We start from the raw sequence: 22,680 nt of genomic DNA, 5'->3' as shown, positions 1-22,680 counted from the left end.
ATTAAATAAGTTTTACAAAATTAAAAACACCACCTCCCAGGGTTTTCCTGTTGTCATGTTAGGGAAATGAAAACTTTTATTCAGTTGTCCCTTATTTTCAGCTAAATATTCTGAATTTTTGGCTAGCACTAGTTGGTTTTACAGAACTCTAGAGACAATTATAATATTTCTATATGGCTTTGCTGATGTAGAGTGGCTTCGGTGTTTCATTGGCAATAACATCAATGCCAGCAGCCTGGGCTCTGCAGCTGGCACTCCCTGTTCCTTTAACGGTGGCCCACTGAGCAGCACACAACTAAAGCCCTCTGTGACATTGCCACACGTGGTGTCCTCAGGCAGCCATTCATCATACGGGTGCCTAGAGATATATCGGCACTGAACACTTGTGGGATTTCTACTCGACTGTTTGGAGAGTCAGTGGGTGCTCACATCAAGGCTTGCTCTTTAGGTTTTGCCTGTGCGTGTAGTTGGATTTCAGTTGCTTATTTATGCACTTACCTCAGAAATGTGCTGTAATTGATTTTTTTCAGCATGAAGTTGAAGAGTCTCTGAGATGTACTGGTCTTTCCTAGCACAAGTAATTTTATCCTTTGTGTTTTCATAATGGAACTTTCCAGTGAAGTTGTAATGTTCTTTTAGAACATGTGGGAATATCATAAAATGTTCAGCAGATTCACCCTCTTCTGGGAATTTGTATAGAACTTATCTCTCAGAAATGAAACCTCAAGAAAGTGTAAAATGTTTATGAAATGTACTGACCTGACATGATTTGGTTCTTTCATTCAGGACAATATTATTTCATCAGCTTGTGCCTCTGGTGCTTACATCTGATCTCCCCCTTGATCCAGCTTTATAAATAAATGTTTTAAGGAATGAAATCTGGTAGGAATGACTCAAGAATGTTCTGATGAGTGCTGTCAAGGATGCCATTACAGTCCTGGAACAATCTCCAAGTAAACATTTACTACTGAAAAACAAACATCTGTTGGCAAGACTGTTGAAAGTGAGCAGCCCCTTCATCCTCACATTAAATCAAAAGGCTCTATTTGAGCATCCTCTGCTGGATCTTCATAAACCTGACTGCCATACATTCGCTATAGCTTAATGTGAAACAGGTACTTGGTAGGATATTGCACACGATTTTCATGCACAGGTATTGTCTTAGCAAAGTAACCTACTTTCTTCTCTTGGAGCAGAAATTACAGATTGATTTATGATGCCAACCTAATCTGTTGGATGAAACAATATACTAGGAACTAAGTGATTTGGATTTCCTTCTTGGATGAGCCATTGATCTACTGGGTAATAGCAAATCAGTTTTCTCTAGTCTTTTTGTTTTCTTCCTGTTCTCTTTCCCCCCCCTCTTTGTTCTGTATTGCTTCTGGTCTGAAAGAACCTTGAGAAAGATTTAGACTGTGTCCTTTTGATACCTTTGTTTCTTCTACTAGTTTTGGCCCTAGAAAAAAGAAGTAAGTTTAAAGCAGAGACAAGATTGATCCTCTGTGAAATACTAAAGATAATTATTTTAGTTGGGATAATATTTGTTTTAGAGCTACAGTTCACACAAATATTTTTAAAAGAAAGGGAAATAAATAGCAAAGAAACAACAATAACAAGAAAAAGTAGTCCCCACTGCCTTTGCATTTTTCTCTAATTAGAAAATTTATTATAGATTTCTAAAAATACCGACAGCTCCTTTTACTTCATATGTTGGGATTTTTAAAGTATATTCAGAAATTTTCCCTTAGAATACCAGGTTCCCATAGATAACCAATCATACACTGAGATATTCTACCACATTAACCATCCTATCCCATCCTCTGGGAAAGAAATTATTTGCTAGAGCAGCACAAGAAGCCTGCTTTGATTTCAAATAAGCTGCAGAAGAGAAAATTGTGTTCCTGGAATGTCTGGCTAACAGCTTACAAGAAATAACTATTAGTACTATCGTCTTCAGTAACAATTCTACTGAAATAACCACCAAAAAATCAAGAAGTATTTTACTGCATTTTTCATTTCTTCTTAACTAGAGATACAGGACAAGCTGCGTAGTCCTCTACAAATCGATGGTGATACATGAATTATAAATGACAGATGGGTGCCTTAGATTGCAAGGTCATAGCAAAGTTGTCAGACAAAATGCAAGAAGGTAATAATCACCATGTAGCTGTCCTGTGTCAGGGTGTACTTGCAACTCAGCCTTACTGTTGGTCATAAAAGAATATAGGAATTACAGAAACAGTACTTTGAATTTAATTCCTAGTTGTTTCATCAGAATTCCCTACTCAATTTCTCTGCTACTAGCAGACAAGGAATAGAGCTCATGCAGGATAGGAACTACAGTACTTTCTTTTGAAATGCAACTACTTGATGATGAGGAAGATCATAGAGAAAATTTACCTATTGTATGAGTCTTAGGACTTATATGATATTTTAGGAGGGACTATCAAATCACCTTTTAGCTTAATTTCTTATGATTCTTTAAATTTCATGCACCATTTTTAGGTACCTGGCTCTGGTGGAACTTGAATGTACTTAGGCCCCAAAGCTGTAATACAAATTAAAAACTGGTCTTCTTAATCCATTGACAACTTGAGACAGGTCTTCTACAGGCAAAGACACTTTAGGCATAAACGGAAATTCCAGGTCATGAACATCTCTATAAAAAATTTGCAGACACCAGCATATTTCATGCAGCTCCTCAGACACATACATCTCCCCCTGCTCTGTCAATAACAGGGTCAGAGACTCAAAACCAGATGTGCTCTGCTGTGGGACTTCAGTGGAAGCACATGCCCAGCTTCTAGAAACAAGAGAATGGTAAAAAATAGCCTTTGAATCCTAAAACCTAAATGCAGCTGCACAGCTGTGTCTGTTAAATGTTAGCACCCATGGATATCTTCTTGAAACAGGCCTTAAGCCTTTTTTGGTTGGTTGGTTGGTTGGGGGGTGTTAGTGAAATTTTTGGATTTATAACCTTTTTTTTCAACCTTTCATATACTGTAGATTTAATATACCTGTACAACATCTATGACACACTACATTCCTTGAAAAAAGAATTTTGCAGGAAGAAACTTTCTTCCTACAGCACAGCTATGTTTGGGAGGCAGAGGAATTTCAAAATAGCATCTTCAAGCATGTTGACCTTAGTACAATGAAATATTTGCCATGCTAGCAATGAAAGGAAAACCATAGGCTTTGTGAACAGAAGTGGTACTGGAAATTCACAAAGGAAATGGATGCACAGACAAATTCCATTCACCAGCTTTTCTGTCAGTGTGGGGTTGATGTCAGCCTGCAAATACAAGAAAATAAAAACCGGCGAACATATGCCAAATCCTGCAGCCCTGACTGCCAGAAGCACTGATGTCAACAGCTCTTCCTCAGAGGCCTTTGAGCCTGTGGCAACTGACTGATTCTTCTGGAACAAGAACATCATAATGAAGTTCCCCCCTGCCCCTTCTGAGCTGTTGAAATTAGAAGGAACAAATGGCTGCATAATTATTCACCCAAAGTCCATGGATGGGGCTCAATGATCTACTGCAGCCTTTGCTTATTTTAAAAAAAAATAAATTTCAAACACATCACTGTTTTTTTGTCAGACTAATGGAGCAAGGGAAAGAACAGTGACAGCACTAAACCAGTCCTAAACCAACCTGCGAGCACCCCAAAGTACAACTGGAATATCAGTGAATCCTTCAGCATGTGGAATTTTTCCATCAGAACTCTCAGTATGAAGAAGCTTCATACTGTGTTATTTTTGGCTTGGAAACAATTTCAGCCTCAGGAAAACAAACAAATAAAATCCACCCCCCAATACCAATAAAGCTGGCTGAATTTTAAATGTTTAGGGGGTGGATAAACTAAGCATCCAAACAAGAAATTCTGCTTGATCCCAAACTACCTGTGAATTAAAATTTACTTTGGAAGTTTTTTCAATAAAATAATAGTAATAAAATTATTCTGTTATCTACTGCTTCTCTTTTGTCACTTCCCTTTCTTTCTTGTTCCCCAGCTCTTCCATCATTACCTACTTTTGGCGCTCCTTTTAGTTACTGACACCTTCTGTTTGTTTATTTGTCGTAGAATAAATAAACCAACCCTCTTGCACAGTAGCAATGCCTGTAGAGATAAGTTATATATTTTCCATTGGTCATTCCTACTAGAGGGTGCTGAGGGTTATCATCTTGCTAAAGCCCATGAGCCATAAATAAATAAAGTCATAAATTCAATTCATATTTTTCCAAGACACTTTGATTTTGGAATCACAGAAAACCTGGGAATCACTCTCAGAATTATCGAGTAATAGCAGCAGTAACTCTGAAATCCTACAGTGCATCAGTAGGGAACTTCTCTAGGAGGCAGTGCTGCCAGGGGTAATCCCTGCTCCGCCTGATTCAGGTCAAGGCTTTCAACTTGAACTGAAGTCTGCTACCTCAGTAAATTCAGCTGATTCAGGGAAAGCGTTGAACTACCCAGCAGTGTGCCCTGTGCAGCAGTTTATTGTTTTTTTCTAGGGAAATTAATCTCTCTCATTCTACTTTACATAAACACTAATTCCAAGTTCATCCTGAGCATGTTTACAGAAGATCGGCAGAGGACTACCACAGGCTGACAGCACTCCAGGAAGAAAAATTATTGTGGGAAATTTAACTGCAGCTTTTTGGTTCTATAATGAACTTTTCTGCTTTTTCCAATATGACTAGCTTGTGGAAGCACGCATGTTCATCCCTTGTCTGTCACGAGGGTGCACAGTACCTCTGCGTCAAGGCGTAAGGTCTCCTGTGATGACTGAGGGATCCTGACACAGAGTCTGGCACTGGGGTGAGACCAAGGATGAGGCATGCTGACTAACCCGGTCAAGGCCTGCACGGCAATAGGAGAACTGGACTCAGGTGCTGTTAGTGCCTTCTCCCATCCCTTTCTTCTTGATGTATATCAAAACTGAGACGCTCCCATAAGCGTTAGCAAATAGAGTCTGTAGTCCCCCACAAAGTTCCCAAACGTGTTACTTCAAATGCAGCTGTCCCAGGACAAATCCCCCTAACTGCGTAATAACTCCCTGTTCCCTTCTTAAAGTCTAATTCTGACAGAGTTAAGCACATAATTAGTGTTTATTTAACCTATTTTGTAGTCCCTATGGTATGCTATTTCAGAGGCTAAACTTTCCTCTTCACATAATTATAGAAAGGAAGGGAAACTATAATCAGATGAAAAAAATGCCTACAGCTTCCCCTGTCCCCCACTAGGAACCAGAAGAAAAGAGAAGAACTGGATACAGTAGTTGTAGTTAATGCTAATTCCTTGAAATAAACAAACAACAACAACAACAAAAAACAGTAAGAAAGCTTTTCCTATTTTTTCAGTGAAAAAAAGTGATAGTGAAATTGTTTTGGTGGAAACTAGAGCAAAAGGAAAGAGTCATTCTCATTCATTCTTCCCACAGTAAATCTGGTTTTGTTACTGAACAAAGTTAAGCCTGAGATCTTTGCCTGCTTGTGCTCAGTCACAAAGAAGGACATTGGAAAGTTATATGGGAATCTCACTCCTAGTTTTGATTCCAAGGAATGGCTGAATTATTTTTGCTGAAATTTTCAGTCAGAAAAAAACCCTACCAACCAACCAACCAACCAAACAAACAAACAAAATCAGCCTCTGGCAAAAAAGGCAGACTAGAAAACTAAACACAAAGAATTAAAATTCAACAAAGACTGGACAATCTTGCTAAAGATATTGCCAGTAGCCACAGAGATGTTAGAACAGTTTAGGTATGTATGTATATATTTATAATGAACTAACATTCCTAAATCTATTGTTGACTTCTGTTCATTAATACATTTAATGCAGATTATACTTCAAAACTACTCAGATGATAAAAAATTTCTTTTAAATGATTTGTGAAACTCAGAACTTTTAAAAAGAAGGAAAATATTTTTAATTATAAATCATTTTAATTACTGTTAAAAAGTCTTTCTAAAAACTTACATCATAGTCAGTCTCAATCATTTTTAAGATAGCTAGAATTGCTGAAAGTACCAGTCATTTTTCTTGCCGATTGAAAAGGCAGAGAATTTACAAAGGACAGAAGAATAGACAAAAGTGGAAGTCTCTTTGTAGAGGTTGCTTTATAAAACCCTTTGTTTTCTCCTCAAAAACAGACTGTAGGAGATTCAACTTTAAGTAATTATTTCAAAGAAAATTTTGAAACAGGAGTAACTCTGTAAATCTTCATGAAACATGACCACTAAGCACTAAAGAGTGCATTGTGTGGTGATGAGAAAAAGGATGAAGCTGAATGACATCAGACTGGCATTCTAGTAACAAGCTTTTGTGTTTGAGCGGGTCGTCTGTGTGAAGGACTGAGGTAGACAGGTTTTCATAGCAACAGGCATATGGTGGCTATATGAGAAAAAAGAGATTCCTCCCTCGAGACTCCCTTTTGAGCCTGAATTATCAGAAAAATTGAAATTAGATGTGCCATTCTCCTCACAGTAATGGTGTCACATACGCAGCGCTCATCTCCAGAGAGCTCCTCATCTCAGTGCAAGGAGGAGGCGAGCCCTAGGACTAACCTCAGCACAATATGCATTAAACTCGCAAGGTCCCTCAGTGGCAGCCTAGGGAGCGGTCTCACTGTCATCCCATCCACAGACTGGACAACTTAGGCTGCTGAGTGGCTCATCCTGAAGCCCCTCGTTTACCTCTGGTTGCTGATGCCCTACACTCTCTGTCTTTGAGGACATCATTCAGGCAGAACGGGTTCCAAAAAATCTCTTTCCTATCTTGCCTTTCCTTTTGTATGAGAGACAGAAATCACAGCTTCCTACCACTTCTCTCTGACATGTTCCATGCTGAGGATCTTTGTACTGTTCTACTGGGGAAAGAAAAAAAAATAAATTCTACAGAGGCCCTTCACCCTGCCCACCAACAAAAGAAAATGAATAGCACCTAACATAGTACAAGTACTGTGCCCCAACTGAGAGTGGTTTGATAATGAGGATTATTTCTGAGTCAGGATATGATTTCTAGTTCACTTTAATGAAAAAAATACTAGTCTTGAGAATATAGAGAAAGCAGAGATAGGGACCAATTAAATAACCTTGTTAATCCACAAATATTCACTTTGTAGATTTCCTGAAGGGGAGGCACACAACTGAAAGTGCAGTCCAGCTAACATGACCTCGGGCCCCTGCCCACCCCTTCCATTTATATTTATTTTTCTATAGTCTTTCAGATGGATCTATTGCTAAGTTCCAGAAAGATTACAGTGCTGACATGTGAATATCTGGCACTACCTTTTGTCTTGCTTATTTGTTAGACAAGTTATTAGGATGACAGCAAATAAACCTGAATTAAATTTGTTAAAGAAAACAAGACCATCAGGGAAAAAAAAAACAAACAACTCCAGAACCAACAACAACCAACCTTCCCCATTCCATCCTATCCATTCCAGTTCTCTTCTTGAGTTTCTTTCCCCCATCTTTAAATTATATTTGAGTTAGAATGTGTATTTGACAAGCTGGATCTATTCATAAAACATCTTAGGGAAAAAAAAAAAAAGGTTAATTAGGCTAAGCCTGGAAATGCTGAGTTCCATAAAAATCCAATAAAAAATCTGGCAGATTTGTAAACACACCAAGATGTTTTGGCTTAATAAGGAATAGTGCAAAATGAGGCACTAATTAGAGATGATTCAGGGCATTCTAATCCCCAAAGAACTCTGTGTTGATCACTTAAGGCAAAAAGGCTAATCAAGGGAACTAATATAGAGCAAAGATAGGTGCATTAAGTGAAATGTGGTACTCTGTTCTTTCTTTCATCCATGCACTTTTTTTTTCCTGTAGAGATTACTCTCTCGATGAATATGAGTAGTGCACAGTCAGGACTGACTCCTATTCTCTATTAACTTATAATTTCTTTCTCAGAAAACTTCTTAAGTGATTTCATTAAATTTATGAATAATTAGGTCTCCTCAAAAATATTTCCAATAAAAATAATAAAGACTTTTATAAACCAGATTCACAAATCTCAGAAAATCCCGACCAACACAATGTATAGTACAAAAATTTTCTGTTATGATAGAAAATAACACAATAGAATAATTAAACATAAATCAAGATGTTCCCTCACTGATTCAATCTGGAAAGCTCCTCATAAGAAAACACACTGGAGAAACAGATCCTAATAATCCATTAAACCTAACAAACCCACCTGATCTCTCTGACTTTAAATTCCTTTGATGGTCATTGCATGACTGCACTGAACTGAAATGTCACAGTTTCTTGTAATTGCAATTATTTTTAAAGTAATCTCTAACTGCAACTGGGGAGTATAAATAAAGTTCAAAAGTAAATTGTATTTAAGGAGTTTGTTTACTCAGTTACATCTCCCACCTTTAATGTCACAGAAAGTATCTCTTTATGTATTGTGCAAAGGTTCCCTGGCTCAAATATTAAGTATTTCTATATCTTCATTGACTAATTTGAGATGTATCCCTCCCTAAAAGTTACAAAGCTAGAAGTGTTTCCTGTTCCACCTTCTTTAGGTATTCTGTCTCTCATGTTGTTTCTTCCCTAAAATTGCCTTGTCAAGACAGTCAGTCCTTAAAGCTAAGATCCAGGTGGGATGCACTGGCATAAAACGAGTAGAGAAGATACTGCAGACATACAAAGAAATTATTGAAATAAAAGGTTAACTATGACTAAATCCTAGTAGTCCAACTTTTATATAGATCTATTCATTTCAACAAACTGACTGGATTACTGCATTATCCTCTAAAATCACACTGAACAGATCTTTACTGGGCTGAGGGCTGGAGATACAGAAATAAAATTTGGTCAAGACTGCTTCCACAGAAACCCCATCTGCTATTCCACCAGTGTGTCATATTGCTGCTGAGTCTTCTCCAACACTTCATTTGTGTCTGTACTGGCAAACTGAAGAGGGTCAGGGCTCAAGCTCTGCTCCAGAGGGTGAGTTTGTCCATATTACCTATGGGGAGCAATCCTGGGCCTGGGCCAGCTCCTGAACTGATTCTGGGCATTTGGCTAAGACACTGCCATTTGTCACAGGCTAAAACTATGTCAGCAATTGTGTGAACAGTTGAATGGTATGGACAATTGTACTCCAGTGCTTAGATCTGTGCTCTGATCCTGCTTGATTTATTAGTATAGTCATAACCCTAATGCCTCAGACTTTTGCTCGGGTTCAAATCTGTTTTACTTGATGCAGAATGCCCTAAAGAAAACACAGAACAATAAACAAACGAAACATTCTCAAATCCAAGAAACTGTAAATAGAAAACGTGGAAACACCACACACATAAATAAAAATTAACCTGAAACCCAGGAATTAGATTATTACCCCAAAGTTATCAGAAGTGCTATAGAGATATCACAGAAATTAAGCCCCGTAAAGATATTCTACCTCATTGCATGAGAATACAGCAAACTGCTGACTTACAAACATATGGTTTTGTGGTAACATTATTGGCTTTTGAGTCCATAAAAAAATGAATGCAATACTAGTATATCCACAGATGTCTACAAATATTCCAAATGTTCTAAAAGACAACATGTTAACAGCAATCGCTGCTAGATTTTGGACATAATTTGAGCATACATCTCTTAAAAAATTGCCTAAAGCCATCTGCTGACAAAAAAGGAATCCCAAATACAAACAAAATTAATTGCTGTGAGGTTATACAGAGGCAAACAAAAGGGGACAAGAATCAAAGTGTGTTCAACCGATAACTTATCTGTACTTGTGATAACTGGCAGAAGATGAACAGGACAAATATTTTGTTATTGGTGCAAAATGCAAAGCAACACTACAGATCCACCTCATGAAACAATACTGAGATTTCTGAATGGACATCAGCTCATAGGAAGCAAATCAGAATAAGAAAGGGAAGCTTAAAATGATAGATAAAATCTGTTGATCTGGCAGCCTGTAAATGATCTAGCAAATGAAATATAAAAAGACAACTATAAGAAGTTAAAGATCCTCCATCTCCTACAGAATGAGACCACTCTAAGAGAGAGTTCGCTCCTTCAGGTTTTCACTGTTCTGAGTAGATGAGAAGAGCTTTGCTATGGAGGACAGGGAACCACCACAGAGGACAGGGAACCACCACATCACATCAAATTGCTTGGAGCATCCATATTGGAAGTACTTCAAGAAAGAAAATGTAGATAAATAAAGCAGGTCTCCCAGTTTTATGTGTGCCACAAACAGCAGTGGTAGCATTCCTTAGATAAAAATGACCTTCACAGCATGCTAGTGAACAAGGGGACTATTTAATAACTGAGCTGCAACATTGGATAAAGACATAGAATAAGAAGCGGTGAGTGCATGTTTCCACCTTCTGAGCCCTGAAAAAACAGTATGTTCCTTAAAGATATTGCCAAGCCTGTCTGATTGTTAAAAATACCTCATTCTCCAAAAATGCTTCCAACAATAATTACCAATTCAGATAGAAAACAAGATTAGCCACATGCACTATCAAGTGCACAAAGAGCTTCCCTACTTCTCCAAGGAAATGAAAACCAAATGAATATATTGAGTTGGCAGATTTCTGATTGACAGGATGTGTTTTATGGTGTAGAGGCTGCCACCACTACAATTGTGTAAAGGAAAGTATATTTTGTACCACAGCTGTAATGAAGGTTTATCACAGATGGAAGAACATGAAGAAAACGTGATATAGGCACTCTTCTACATTTCTGAATGAAAGCTCAATTATAATACAAAGAAATCAGATTTTAGAAACTCAGTACTGCCAGTGGCCATGTCTGATCCAAAAAAAAGAAATATCCAGTGCCAGATATTCTAGACAGGTATATTATTAAAGAAGGGGTAATCTCACTGTAATACCAATAAAAGTTACCCTGTGGGGCAAAAAAGACTTAAATACAAGTCACTTTTATTTGATTCCCAGCTGTGGAATAGGTTATGGTAAGTGTTTGGTTTAAATATCATTTCTCTAGAGTTCATTATGAAAGTATCTTTTGCTTGAGTTCTTGCAGCCTCTTCTAATTCTATCTGTTTAAGCTACAATCACAACCTTCTAATAGAAATAAAGGAAACTCCCAGTTAAATATAGTAAAATTCAGATTTATGGAAATAAAAGTAAGAATACACTGAAGAATATTCAGGACAGATTACAATGACATCAACCATCAGTCTGTAACAGTTGTAATGCAGGTAACAGCTGTAGGCAATCCAGCAGACTCCTGGAGTGCATTGAGGATAACTTCTTAAGCCAGGTAATAGACAGCCCTACCAGAGGGGGTGGGATACTGGACCTGTTGGTCACCACTGTAACTGAACTAATTGGTGAGGTCAAGATTGAAAGCAGCCTGGGATGCAGGATCATGCACTGGTAAATTCTGCAGTCCCAAGAGATATGGGACAGGCAAAGAGTAAAGACAAGACCCTGAATTTTAGGAAAGCAAAATTCTAACTGTTCAAGGAGTTAGTCAACAGGACCCCCTGGGAAACTGTGCTCAGGGACAAGGGAGCAGAACAGAGCTGGCAGATCCTTAAAGATACTTTCCATAGAGTGCAAGAGCTCTTGATCTCCTGGTGTAAGAAATCAGGAAAGGAAAGCAAGAGACCAGTATAGACGAGTGGAGACTGGCTGGTCAAACTAAAGGGCAAGAAGGAAATGCACAATGTCCTGGTTTCAGCTGAGATAGAGTTAATTTTCTTCATAGTAGCTGGTGTGGGGTATGTTTTGGTTTTGTCCTGAAAACAGTGTTGATTGTTGTTGAGCAGTGTTTTTTGTTGTTGTTGAGCAGTGCTTACACAGAGCCAAGGCCTTTTCTGCTTTTCACACCACCCCACCAGTAGGATGGCTGGGGGTGCACAAGAAGTTGGGAGGGGACACAGCCGGGACAGCTGACCTCAGCTGACCACAGGGATATTCCATACCATATGACATCATGCTCAGCATATAAAGCTGGGGGAAGAGGAAAGAAGGGAGGGGACATTTGGAGTGATGATGTTTGTCTTCCCAAGTCACTGTTATGCGTGATGGAGCCCTGCTTTCCTGGAGATGGCTGAACACCTGCCTGCCCATGGGAAGTGGGGAACGAATTCCTTATCTTGCTTTGCTTGCACGTGTGGCTTTTGCTTTACTTATTAAACTGTCTTTATCTCCACCCATGAGTTTTCTTACTTTCACTCTTCCAATTCCCTCCCCCATCCCACCATGGGGGGAGTGAGCAAGTGGCTGTGTTGTGCTTAGCTGCCAGCCGGGATGAAACCACGACACACAGGCAGTGGAAGCAGGGATAGATATCCTTGGAAGAATACAGAAAGCTGTCCCGTTGTGTAGGGATGGGGTCAGGAAGGCCAAGGTGCAGCTGCAGCTGGACTTAGCAAGGGATGCAAAGAACAATAAGAAGGACTTCTACAGTTATGTCTGGTGACTGGAAAAAGGGAAACACTGAACCCATTTTGAAAAAGGGTAGAAAGGAGGGGCCTAGGAACTATTGACCTATCAGCCTCACCTCTGTGCCTGGGAATATCATGGAGCAGATCCTCCTAGAAGCTGTGTTAAGGCATATGGAGGACAGGGAGGTGATTCAAGACAGCCAGCATAGCTTCACCAAGGGCAAGTCTGGCCTGACCAACTTAGTGGCCATCTATGATGGAGTGACTGCATCAGTGGACAAGTGAAGAGCTACAGATGTCATCTATCTGGACTTCTGTAAGGCCTTTGACATGGTCGCCAACAGCATCCTTCTCTCTAAATTGGAGAGAGATGGATTTGATGAGTGGACTGTTCAGTGGATGAGGATTAGTTGGATGGTCGCATCCAAAGCGTAGTGGTTCACAGCTGAATGTCCAAATGGAGATCAGTGATGAGTGGTGTCCCTCAAGTGTCCGTAATAGGACCAGTACTGTTTAATATCTTTATCAGTGACATAGCAAGACTGAGTGCACCTTCAGCAAGTTTCAATACAGGCTATCAATACAGGCTGCTATCAATACAGACTGGGGGATGAATGCATTGAGAGCAGCCCTGAGAAGGACTTGGGGGTACTGGTGGATGAAAAGCTGGACATGAGCCAGCAATGTGCACTCACAGCCCAGAAGGCCAATCGTATCCTCAGCTGCATCAAAAGAAGCATGGCCAGCAGGTTGAGGGAAGTGATTCTGCCCCTCTACTCCACTCTCATGAGACCCCACCTGGAGTACTGTGTTCAGTCCTGGAAAGACATGGACCTCCAGAGCGAGTCTGGAGGAAGGCCACAAAAATGATGAGAGGGCTGGAGCACCTTTCCTACGAGGACAGGCTGAGAGAATTGGAGTTGTTCAGCCGGGAGAAGAGAAGGCTCTGGGGAGACCTTATTGTGGCTTTTCAGTACTTAAAGGGGGCTTAGAAGAAAGATGAGGACAAATTTTATTAGGGCCTGTAGTGATAGGACAAGGGATAATGGGTTTAAACTAAAGGAGGGTAGATTTAGACTAGATATAAAGAAGAATTTTTTTACAGTGAGGGTGGTGTGACACAGGAACAGGTTGCCCAGAATGGTGGTAGATGCCCCATCCCTAGAAACATTCAAGGACAGATTGGACATGACTCTGAGCAATCTGGTCTAGTTGAAGATGTCCCTGCTCATTGCAGGGAGGGTTGGAGTAGATGACCTTTAAAGGTCCCTTCCAACCCAAACTACTCTATGAATCTGTTTCTACTACATCAGCTTTAAAATTCACTGATAAATACCCATCAATTTTCTTTTCATGGGGTAAACTTCAAATATCTGGCTCCAAAAATGTATGCAAAATTATCAGTCTTTCTCTCTCTTTCAGTGTCTCTTCTACAGACCAGATCATTATCCTTGTTTTTATGCTATTGTCAGTGACAGTTCTCCCACACAAATTTTGATCTGCATACATTTACCGTCGCCTTCATAAACCTTGACATGGCTGACCTATTAATTTAGCCATCCATTAGCCTTCTTCCTCCCTTAGGTCTTTTAGTCCTTCTCCCTGAGCTGCTTCTGTTCTGCAACCACTAAAGCACCCTCCTTAAGCTTCCTGTCCTTACTCCTGATGGATATGTCTCTGCCCTTTCCTGATCTCCACATTCCCAAGTGTCCATAGCTTTCTTACAGATCTCCCAGACCCTTGTCAGGTCATTTCCTCTGACATCCCACTTTTCAGGCTGTCATTGTTCTTCTCTGAAACTTCCCACTCTCTGTCCTTTTCTCAAATTCTTAAACTCATCTCCTCTCAGTTGCATGCTATAGTGTTCCATATGCCTTTGCAATAGTTCACATCTGCTTAGTGTCCCTTCACATGCCATCCCAATCCTCTTTTAGTTCCTTCTTGTAACTCACATTTCACATTCTGCTACCAGATCTTCTTTCTTCCCTTTACAGTCACTTAACCCTTTCCCTTCTCCCAACACCTCATGCTCTGAACGACTTAACCTGTTTTCAGTTTCTAAACTGAGACACAGCCACAATGACTACAGGCAACCTTATGTTGTAATGGACAATACCAGAAATTACACTTATCCTCATCTTTGTTACTGGTATTAGACCTCTGAAAATGCTAAATGAGCATTAATTCAAGCTACTTCAGCAACAGAAAGATTGTATAAATGCTGCCTCAACTGCATTCCTCCAAGGGCATTCCTCCACCATGATATTTCATCCTTCCCCAGCCGCCCTCTAAACTGCTTATCCTCCCAATCCCTGATTGCCCCCACTTCTTGATGTATTAAGCTCCAGCATAAAGAAGCAGAGTGATAAAATGTATTTGTTCCTCTTTGCTGACCTGTCTACATATAGCAGAATCACCACAAGAAAACTTTATTAGAGGGCATCCTTTCTCACACTGAGCAGCTGCTGGAAGATGTGGGGTGTCTTGACAAAGCACTGCCTGTGGTTGTTTCAATCTTAATGAATACAGTGGGAATGGACAGAGATTACAATTAACTCCAAATATATCTGATGCCATTAATCAGGAGAGAATGAACTGGAAGCCATCCCCAGCCCTCACCCCAAAAATAAATCCAAACCCAAAAGCTCAGCAATTGCTTGCCCAGAACTCATTAATAAAAAATTAAATGGAATAAAATTAAGGAAAGCATTGACCTTGAAACCACTGTCTCTGACTCCTCTGACAAGCAGATGCTATTTTGTAATTTTTCCCATACTACACTATTTTTTCTCCTTGTTTCTGGCTGATGCATAAGCAGTGACATCTGAAGGCCAAAGGTCCAAACAGCATGTGCAGATGCAAGCCATGCATCGTAAGCATTGTACTTGTAAGAAGGCAAAGGTTGATGAATCTCACACAGTCCGTCCTCCTCAGTTAGCTCTAAAGTTCAATGTACCTCGTTTGTTTAGTGATCATCTTGTCACGTACACTCTAGATGCACTATTAGATTTGCCTAGAATATGCTATCTCAATCTTCTCATTCTCAAAATGGATGTGGAAACCAGTTCAGAAAAAGTCACATGGACATTCAGAGGCTTTCAGCTTTTCTCCTGAATCCATAAAATTGTACATACAGAAGCCACCACGAAAATCAAGAGATTTTCTTCATTAAAAATTGTGTTATAATTTTGTTCTCTTTATTTTTTAATTTCCTTGACTGCTTTTTCCTCTCAATTTTGTACGTAGTGTGTATGCAGTGCCTAGCTGTCACTGTCTATTGCAAATGAAAAAGGACATGCTGTCCCTTGACACAGCAGGTAGGTGCCTCAAGATGCCCAGCTTCCAGCTTCTCCCTCTGCCTCCAAATGCCAATGACTTCTGGGTTCCTTGGCCTTGTATCAGCTCATTTTACTGCTTAACAATCATGGCCCTGTCTGAAATCACAGTCCTAATCCCCAAACATCCCATTGCTGCATTTTAACTGCTAACCTTTAACAGTTCAAGTGGCACAAGAGGCAGCTTCAGCAAGACCCTTTTTTCTGGACTTGGGAGGGTGATATTTCCAGGCTCTCTCCTTTGTGAGGTCTGGCACCGGAGAGGTTGCAAAAGAGAGAGAAGGGCATCAGATAGCAACATCACACACCGTTCACGAGAGCAGTGGCTGGAATAGGCTAAATTGCTGGGCATTTTTGGCTCCTTTCTTTTATCTTGTAAGAATGATGTTGGGTTTCTCTCTTTCCTCCCCAAACTCTTTTGGCTGTTGAGAGAAAAGGAAATACCTCTATCTGCTTTCTGTTATCATAACAGGCACAACCGTCCAAGGCAAGGTGTTTTCCTGGAGGCAGAGCTGAAACTTGCCAAAAAGTTGATAATTCTTTCATTATTGTGACACTCTTGGCCCTTTTCCCAGCAAAAAATTCATTAGGGGAAGAAACAATGAGCGGTGGCAATTCTGTGATCCATAGTTTTCAGGATCCTAAATGAGCCATGACTGTTATGAGAAGAAATTACTTATTCCGTTATCATAAGGAAACAGGCCCAACCTGAAATGGAGGAAAGTGCTGTTTAACTTCTGTGGGGGAAAGCACTGGAGTAGAGGCCCCTGTCATCACCAAGAGGCTCCAGCAAGAGCCTGCAGTGAGTGGAGGCAACACTTATTTCAGGGCTAGTGCATGCATGATCCTGACACGATCACCTGATAGTGTTTGCATGATATCTTCTACTGAAGTTCAAGTAACCATAGTAGACTCCCACCGTGGTCCCATGAGCTACATCTTGCTCAGCCTCAGAGGTTTCTCCTCTGCAGACCTTGGTGACCTTCCCCCCTGAGAATTAAAGGGTTAGTAGTCTGATGAAGAGGCACAGGCTCTCCCTGTTTTACTACTCATAGTGTTGTTTATACATGAGTGGATCACTGCGTGATCATGTGAGGCAAGTCAGGAGGGCATGGTTTCTTTCACTCTGTACAGACATAAATGTAAACAAATTACAGGGCAGTAATACCCCTATCCTGGTGTGCCTATAATGTGCTTTTCTTTTAAATTCATGTACTTGGCAGGTAGTTAAACTGGACATAAAAACTGTGTGTGGGAGGCTGAAAAGGATGAAGAGTGGCTCTTGAGACAGAAAGAAAGTGAATGTGGCAATTGGGCTGGCCTTCTGGGAGAGGTGACTGGCAATCCAGACCTAATCAATTTGACAGGAACCCTAATTGTTAAGATGACCCTTTCTCCCTGAGATGCCTGTAGGAGGCTCTGTGAGAAGAAACATCTGTATGACTGTCATGGGAAAAGGGGAAGGCTGGGTCTCAAAATAGGAAATCTCACAAGACCTTGAGAATAGCACAGAGACCCTTTCACAGTCTGTGTACTCCATATATATGTTTTGTAAGACACTTTTTAGTAACACAGGGGTTACTTGGATGTCTTGCAGAAATCTTTAGTACAGGAAGGCTTTGTTTACTTTTTAGGGAACCTTTTCAGCATGGTATCAGAGGAAAGCTGCATATATGTCTCTCTTCGTCTTTTACTTTTTTTTTTTTTTTTTTTCACCATTTATTCTAAGGACCACTGAATCTTCTTCCCAGAAAAAAAGAAGGAGATAATCTGAATGTGCTGCATGCTTTCACCATGACTCCAGCAGCCAGAAAATGCATGGAGAGTCCATTTCAGAGTAAAACTTGATCTGACATTATTCATTAACCAGATCTTGTCACTATGGAGTAAGGTGCCTCTGATTTTAATCTACTGAGGGTTTTTTTCTGTATTTATTTTATCCTTCTGTCTATGCTACTGAATTTGGATGAAACATAACACACTTACTTGCTTAAAAGTAAGTCTTTTCTCATTGAGAGGTAGTCAAATAACTTATTCTCTCTGTGTAAAAAGAGGCAACATACCAAGAAAATTCTTTTTCGCAGGAAGTTGTATAGTGTCAATATCTGTTCTGTGATATGCACTGAAACAAAATTCTAAGATGTTAAAATTACCAACAAAATTATATTCTGAGAGAAAATTGACTTAATTGAAGTGTCCACACAACTGAAATATTTTGCTTAAATTTGAATTTTGATATTTTGCAAAAATGCTTCTTTTTGCAAGGGAAAAACCTAGTTCTTTCCAAAATCCTTAGGATATGATTCATTTCATGCTTTAATCAACATCATTAGCATGGAAACACTTTAAAATGTTTTCATTTTGAGATTTGCATATGTTTTTACTTAGAGAACACTCATTTTAAAGGAAAAATTCCTGGTCCGTTTAATGATAGTATAGGGGATGCATTAGTCCCACCTTTATATTTTTTCAGTCAGGCTAACTTGCTCAGAGTGCTTTGATGTTAAACAAACTATCTGTCCCTACTAGTTGGAACATACCGTTTGAAACCATCCCCACTGATGTGATACTGGGGATATGATACCCAGCTGCTACTGGGACTTATTCTATTTTAAGCAAGTTTAGGGAAAAAATTTGCTTTCTTCCTTACTATATGGATTATGACCTGACTACATTTCTACTATATGAATTTTAAATGACACAGTAAAGACGAGCATAACTCTGAATTACAGGATACAGCACAAAAGCACTTGGCAGAGAGTCTTTGAAATATGTATAATTTCCTGTATAATTTCCTGCTTTTTTATGCTTGAAAACTGCAGTAGGCATAGTCTCCATATGCTTCTTTGTTCCATATGCAGGGCATGATGTATAATACCAACTTCTATTTAGTGGTGTTCTGCTAATAAAGGATAATGAGATACTATAATATAGCAGTATAATTTATGAATAGGCATCAAATAAAGGTTTGCAAAAGGAGTAAAACAAACAAGTGAGCCAACAACAGCAGGAACACAAAAAATCCTCCATCTACAACTTTGCTCTCCATAGTCTGCCCTTGAAATGAAATCAACATCATGGAAAGCACTAATATCAGAACATTGTGAACCAGCTGTTTCTTACAGCTGACTAATTAGTCTGTATATCCAGCAAATCAAAAATATTTGTTACTGCTTAGGTGAAGTAATCCTACAGGAATTTGCATGTCAGTACAATAAAATTTATCTGAAATAAGGAGAGCATCTCCTGCTTGAAGCAGCAGCTCTCTGCAAGCACTAAAGGGTGCTGGAGGGGAGAGAGGACCCAGCCGACACCTGAGATGTACCATTTCACCCTGTCATCACCTGCCCAGCTCTCCACTGTTCCTGTGGATGAGTAGGAGCAAATCTCCAAAGCCCCAAATGCATCCTTGCTCCAGTCTTTTTCTGCTTGCTTAGTTATGTGAACTGAGGCTGGAAAACGGGGAAGGGAACACATGCTAGCTGGAAGTTGTTGCATGAAACTATCTTTCTGTGACCCTGGCAACACAATATTTTCCATATCAAACAAATCTTTATTATCTGACACAGGGCTCAAGTTAATCCCTGCCTGAAAATGTAAAAGTGACAGGAAAGGATTTGATGTTGCAGCTTTATCCATTACAATGACAGTGCCCATGGCTAGCTACACCTCATACAACACACATCCTTATTCTGCACTTATATTTTCTTCTTTAACACACCAGAAACTTACCGAATTACCCATACTGTAATACATTCCCTATGATTTAGGATGTATCAAGGCTTAGTTGTGTACAGAAAATGAGGCTGAACCTGAAGTACTGCTACAGCTGTGTTTTAGGTATGAAACTGTTTGGATGAAGGGTTTGTGCATGATTGTGTCTAGACCAAGAGACAGGCCCACCCCCAGGGCTCTCCTCCACCCCGGTGCACTGGCAGGTGAAATGTCTGAACAGGACAGAGCACACTGAAGCTCTCTCCCAGCCTTTGGACCTATATTTTCTTCTAGGGAAATGGAGGTAAGGAAGTGCAATGGTGCTTTCCTGGGTCTCGATCCCGTGTGGACTTGGGATCTGATTATGATGGTCTCCCAGACTTGGGGAATGGGAAACAAACCAAGTCCCACAGAACTTCTCTAAGTCATTCACTTCTCTAAGTGATGGGCTGGTTGGTAACCTCTGGGGCTAATAATGCCTTTTGTTCCGCATTTGTACACAACCTGTCCAAATGTGGCTCCAGTATGTGGTCGAGAATTCAAGGTGGAAGTGAAATGCAAATTAATAAGAACTGTAGCACTCACTGCTTGGGACCATTTGGGAAGGAAGGTGTTAATTCTGCAGTTGCACACACTCAGATAGATCTCTTGCAGTCTTGGCTGTGCCAGTGTGAGACAGCTAAGGGGTGAGGTAAGTGGTCCCTCACCGATTGCTCCCCCGAGCAGGGCAGAGAACAGTGGGGAATCACCTCTTTTAAAGCCAGCTGAAAAATCATCAAATAGCAGTAGGAAAAGATGGGGCTGCCAAGAAAACTATAGGAATGGTTAAATGAATCCAAACATTTGTGAGAGAGATCTTATAATTAATGTCTGTGCACCTCCTGTGGAAGGCTCATGCCTCCTCACTGGCAGGGCCTGGGAAACTGAAAAGTCCTTGGCTTAGTGTAAGCACTACTTAGCAACAACTACAACATCAGTGTGTTATCAACATTATTCTCATCCTAAATCCAAAACACAGCACTATACCAGCTACTAGGAAGAAAATTAATTCTATCCCAGCTGAAACCAGGACACCCAGATTATATTTAGTTTCTCTGCTATGAACTTCCAGTTGTGTTAAATTACATGCTATCCTGCTGAGTAATTTCTACTCTGCCTTTGCTCATCAAAGTAGTGTAAAAGAGAAAAAAAATCATTCTTTGAATCTCATTTTAGCTGTACTGGGAATTCTCAAGCTGCAGAGGAATCATAGTTTTTCTCAACTGGAAGTTACCTATGGTAATTTGGTAAATCATTTTTGTAAATTGGAACATTACATTAACAGAATGAAACAGCTGCGACATGGTGAGATGAGTTTCGTGCCTTTAAGCAGTCAACAATGGTCAGAAGCAAAAAAAAAAAAAAAAAAAAAAATCCAAACGTAAGACAGCATTAAAAGAATGTAATAGAACAAATACCCTCATGTAATGGACATAAGTGCCATAATTTGTAGTCGAGATATGTTAGACTTCACCTACACAAAGTTCAGCCAGACATTAAAGCAGTAGAAAACATTCCAAGAATTGTTATGGTAGCATTTAGATGGATCCTTTGTATCAAAACAGAATATAATCAGATACGTAAAGAATAGAATTTTAGAAGTTGTACAAAAATGTACATCATACTTTCAGAACCAATGCTGGTTGAAATGTCTCTATATAGGTACAGCTAGCTCCTTTAAACACTTCAAAAAGCATTTTGCTCCTACTGTTGTGACCTGATGGGAATTTTTGATCAAAATGCCATTGTGTCAGTAAATACTATTTTGTTAAAATTCTTCTAATGATTAATATCTTTGTTTGAAATGTTTTAAAGCAGTGAATGTAATTCCATATTATATTGCTATTCCCCGTTTCCCCTCTTTCATAAATGATAAAGAATTATGAGCTATTACATAGAAAAGCAGATTTGAACATAATTTTACAATGGAAAATCAGGAGTTCTTACTATTGAGTGTCAGAGCTAGCGCTCATAAAGCTTTGTTTGCCTGACGACACCGCTGTGTCTCTGCAACAGGAGATGTGGGTTCTCCAGGACACAATTTTGAAATGAGTTCTTTATCATCCAATCTCATAAACTGAGGGATTTAAAAATAAGATTCAAACCTTGAATTAGGCCTAGGAGGGCCATGTTCAGGGGAAAGCTACGTGATGCAGCGTTAATACACCTGAACAACGTATACATCTGCAGAGTGCTCGTTCCTTTTTCCGTTCAGCATAATTACTGTATTATAGAAGTGGAGGGAGACAAGAGACCTCATGAGATCTTTCACTCCAAGTGTCACTTCCTGCCATCCAGGGTGCACAACATGCCAACTAAGCAAATTTTGCACAGTATGCACAAGGGCCTGGGGCAAGCTCCAAAAGTCACTGAAAGAAAAACGTGTGAGAGGTGATGTTTTCCACTTCCTGGCTCCTATCTGAGCTGCCAAGTCAGCATAAGGTCTGAAACTGGAGCCTTACACAGAATGAAAATACCTTCAAAAAAAATGGTCAGCATCTTTTCACCTCTGCATGATATGGCTTCCTGGCTTCCTCTGAATTTCTGTCAGCTCAATTAGACTGTAATTTGGGAAATAAAAATACAGGCTGGCTAAGACTGCTTGAAAGCCTGTCCACTTCTGACTAAGTCCATCCCTTTACTGGACTTTAAATAGGCCATCTGGAAATACTTTCCTCTCAACTTTTCCTTAAAATGACCTACTTAAGAGGTTCCATTGTATCTTTGCACCATCTATTATAGCGTGTCATGATGCCTGTAGTGAGAGCATTTTCCCTAATATTTAATCCAGATCTCCGTTGTGACAGTTTAGGCGGGTTTTTAGTTGTGCCGTCACTCACAGTGAACAACTGATCACTGTCTTGTTTTTACAACCTTTATATAAATTAAAAGAGTCTTTTAACATCCCTTACATCCTCTCCAAGATAAGCAAACTCTACTAAACTCACTGTAATTCATCTACATACCTCACGAAGTCTGGTTTCCAAAAATTAGTGTGTAAATATGGCCAACAGGGAGTTGCCATTGTACAGAGAAGTCCTTTATTGGTGTAAGTTTGACATAGTGTTTTGTTGAGTAGCAGAGAAAGAATGGTTGTTAATATGAGAGACTGACAATTGCATTTTTCTGACATGTAAAATGCTAAAAAGTGAGATGGGGAAATTTTGAGAAAAATCAGTATTATTTTTCTTTG

The sequence above is a fragment of the Balearica regulorum genome, chromosome 1 (genome assembly GCF_011004875.1).
Source record: "Balearica regulorum gibbericeps isolate bBalReg1 chromosome 1, bBalReg1.pri, whole genome shotgun sequence".
Taxonomy (NCBI): domain Eukaryota; kingdom Metazoa; phylum Chordata; class Aves; order Gruiformes; family Gruidae; genus Balearica; species Balearica regulorum.
Note: the sequence above shows the minus strand (reverse complement) of the source record.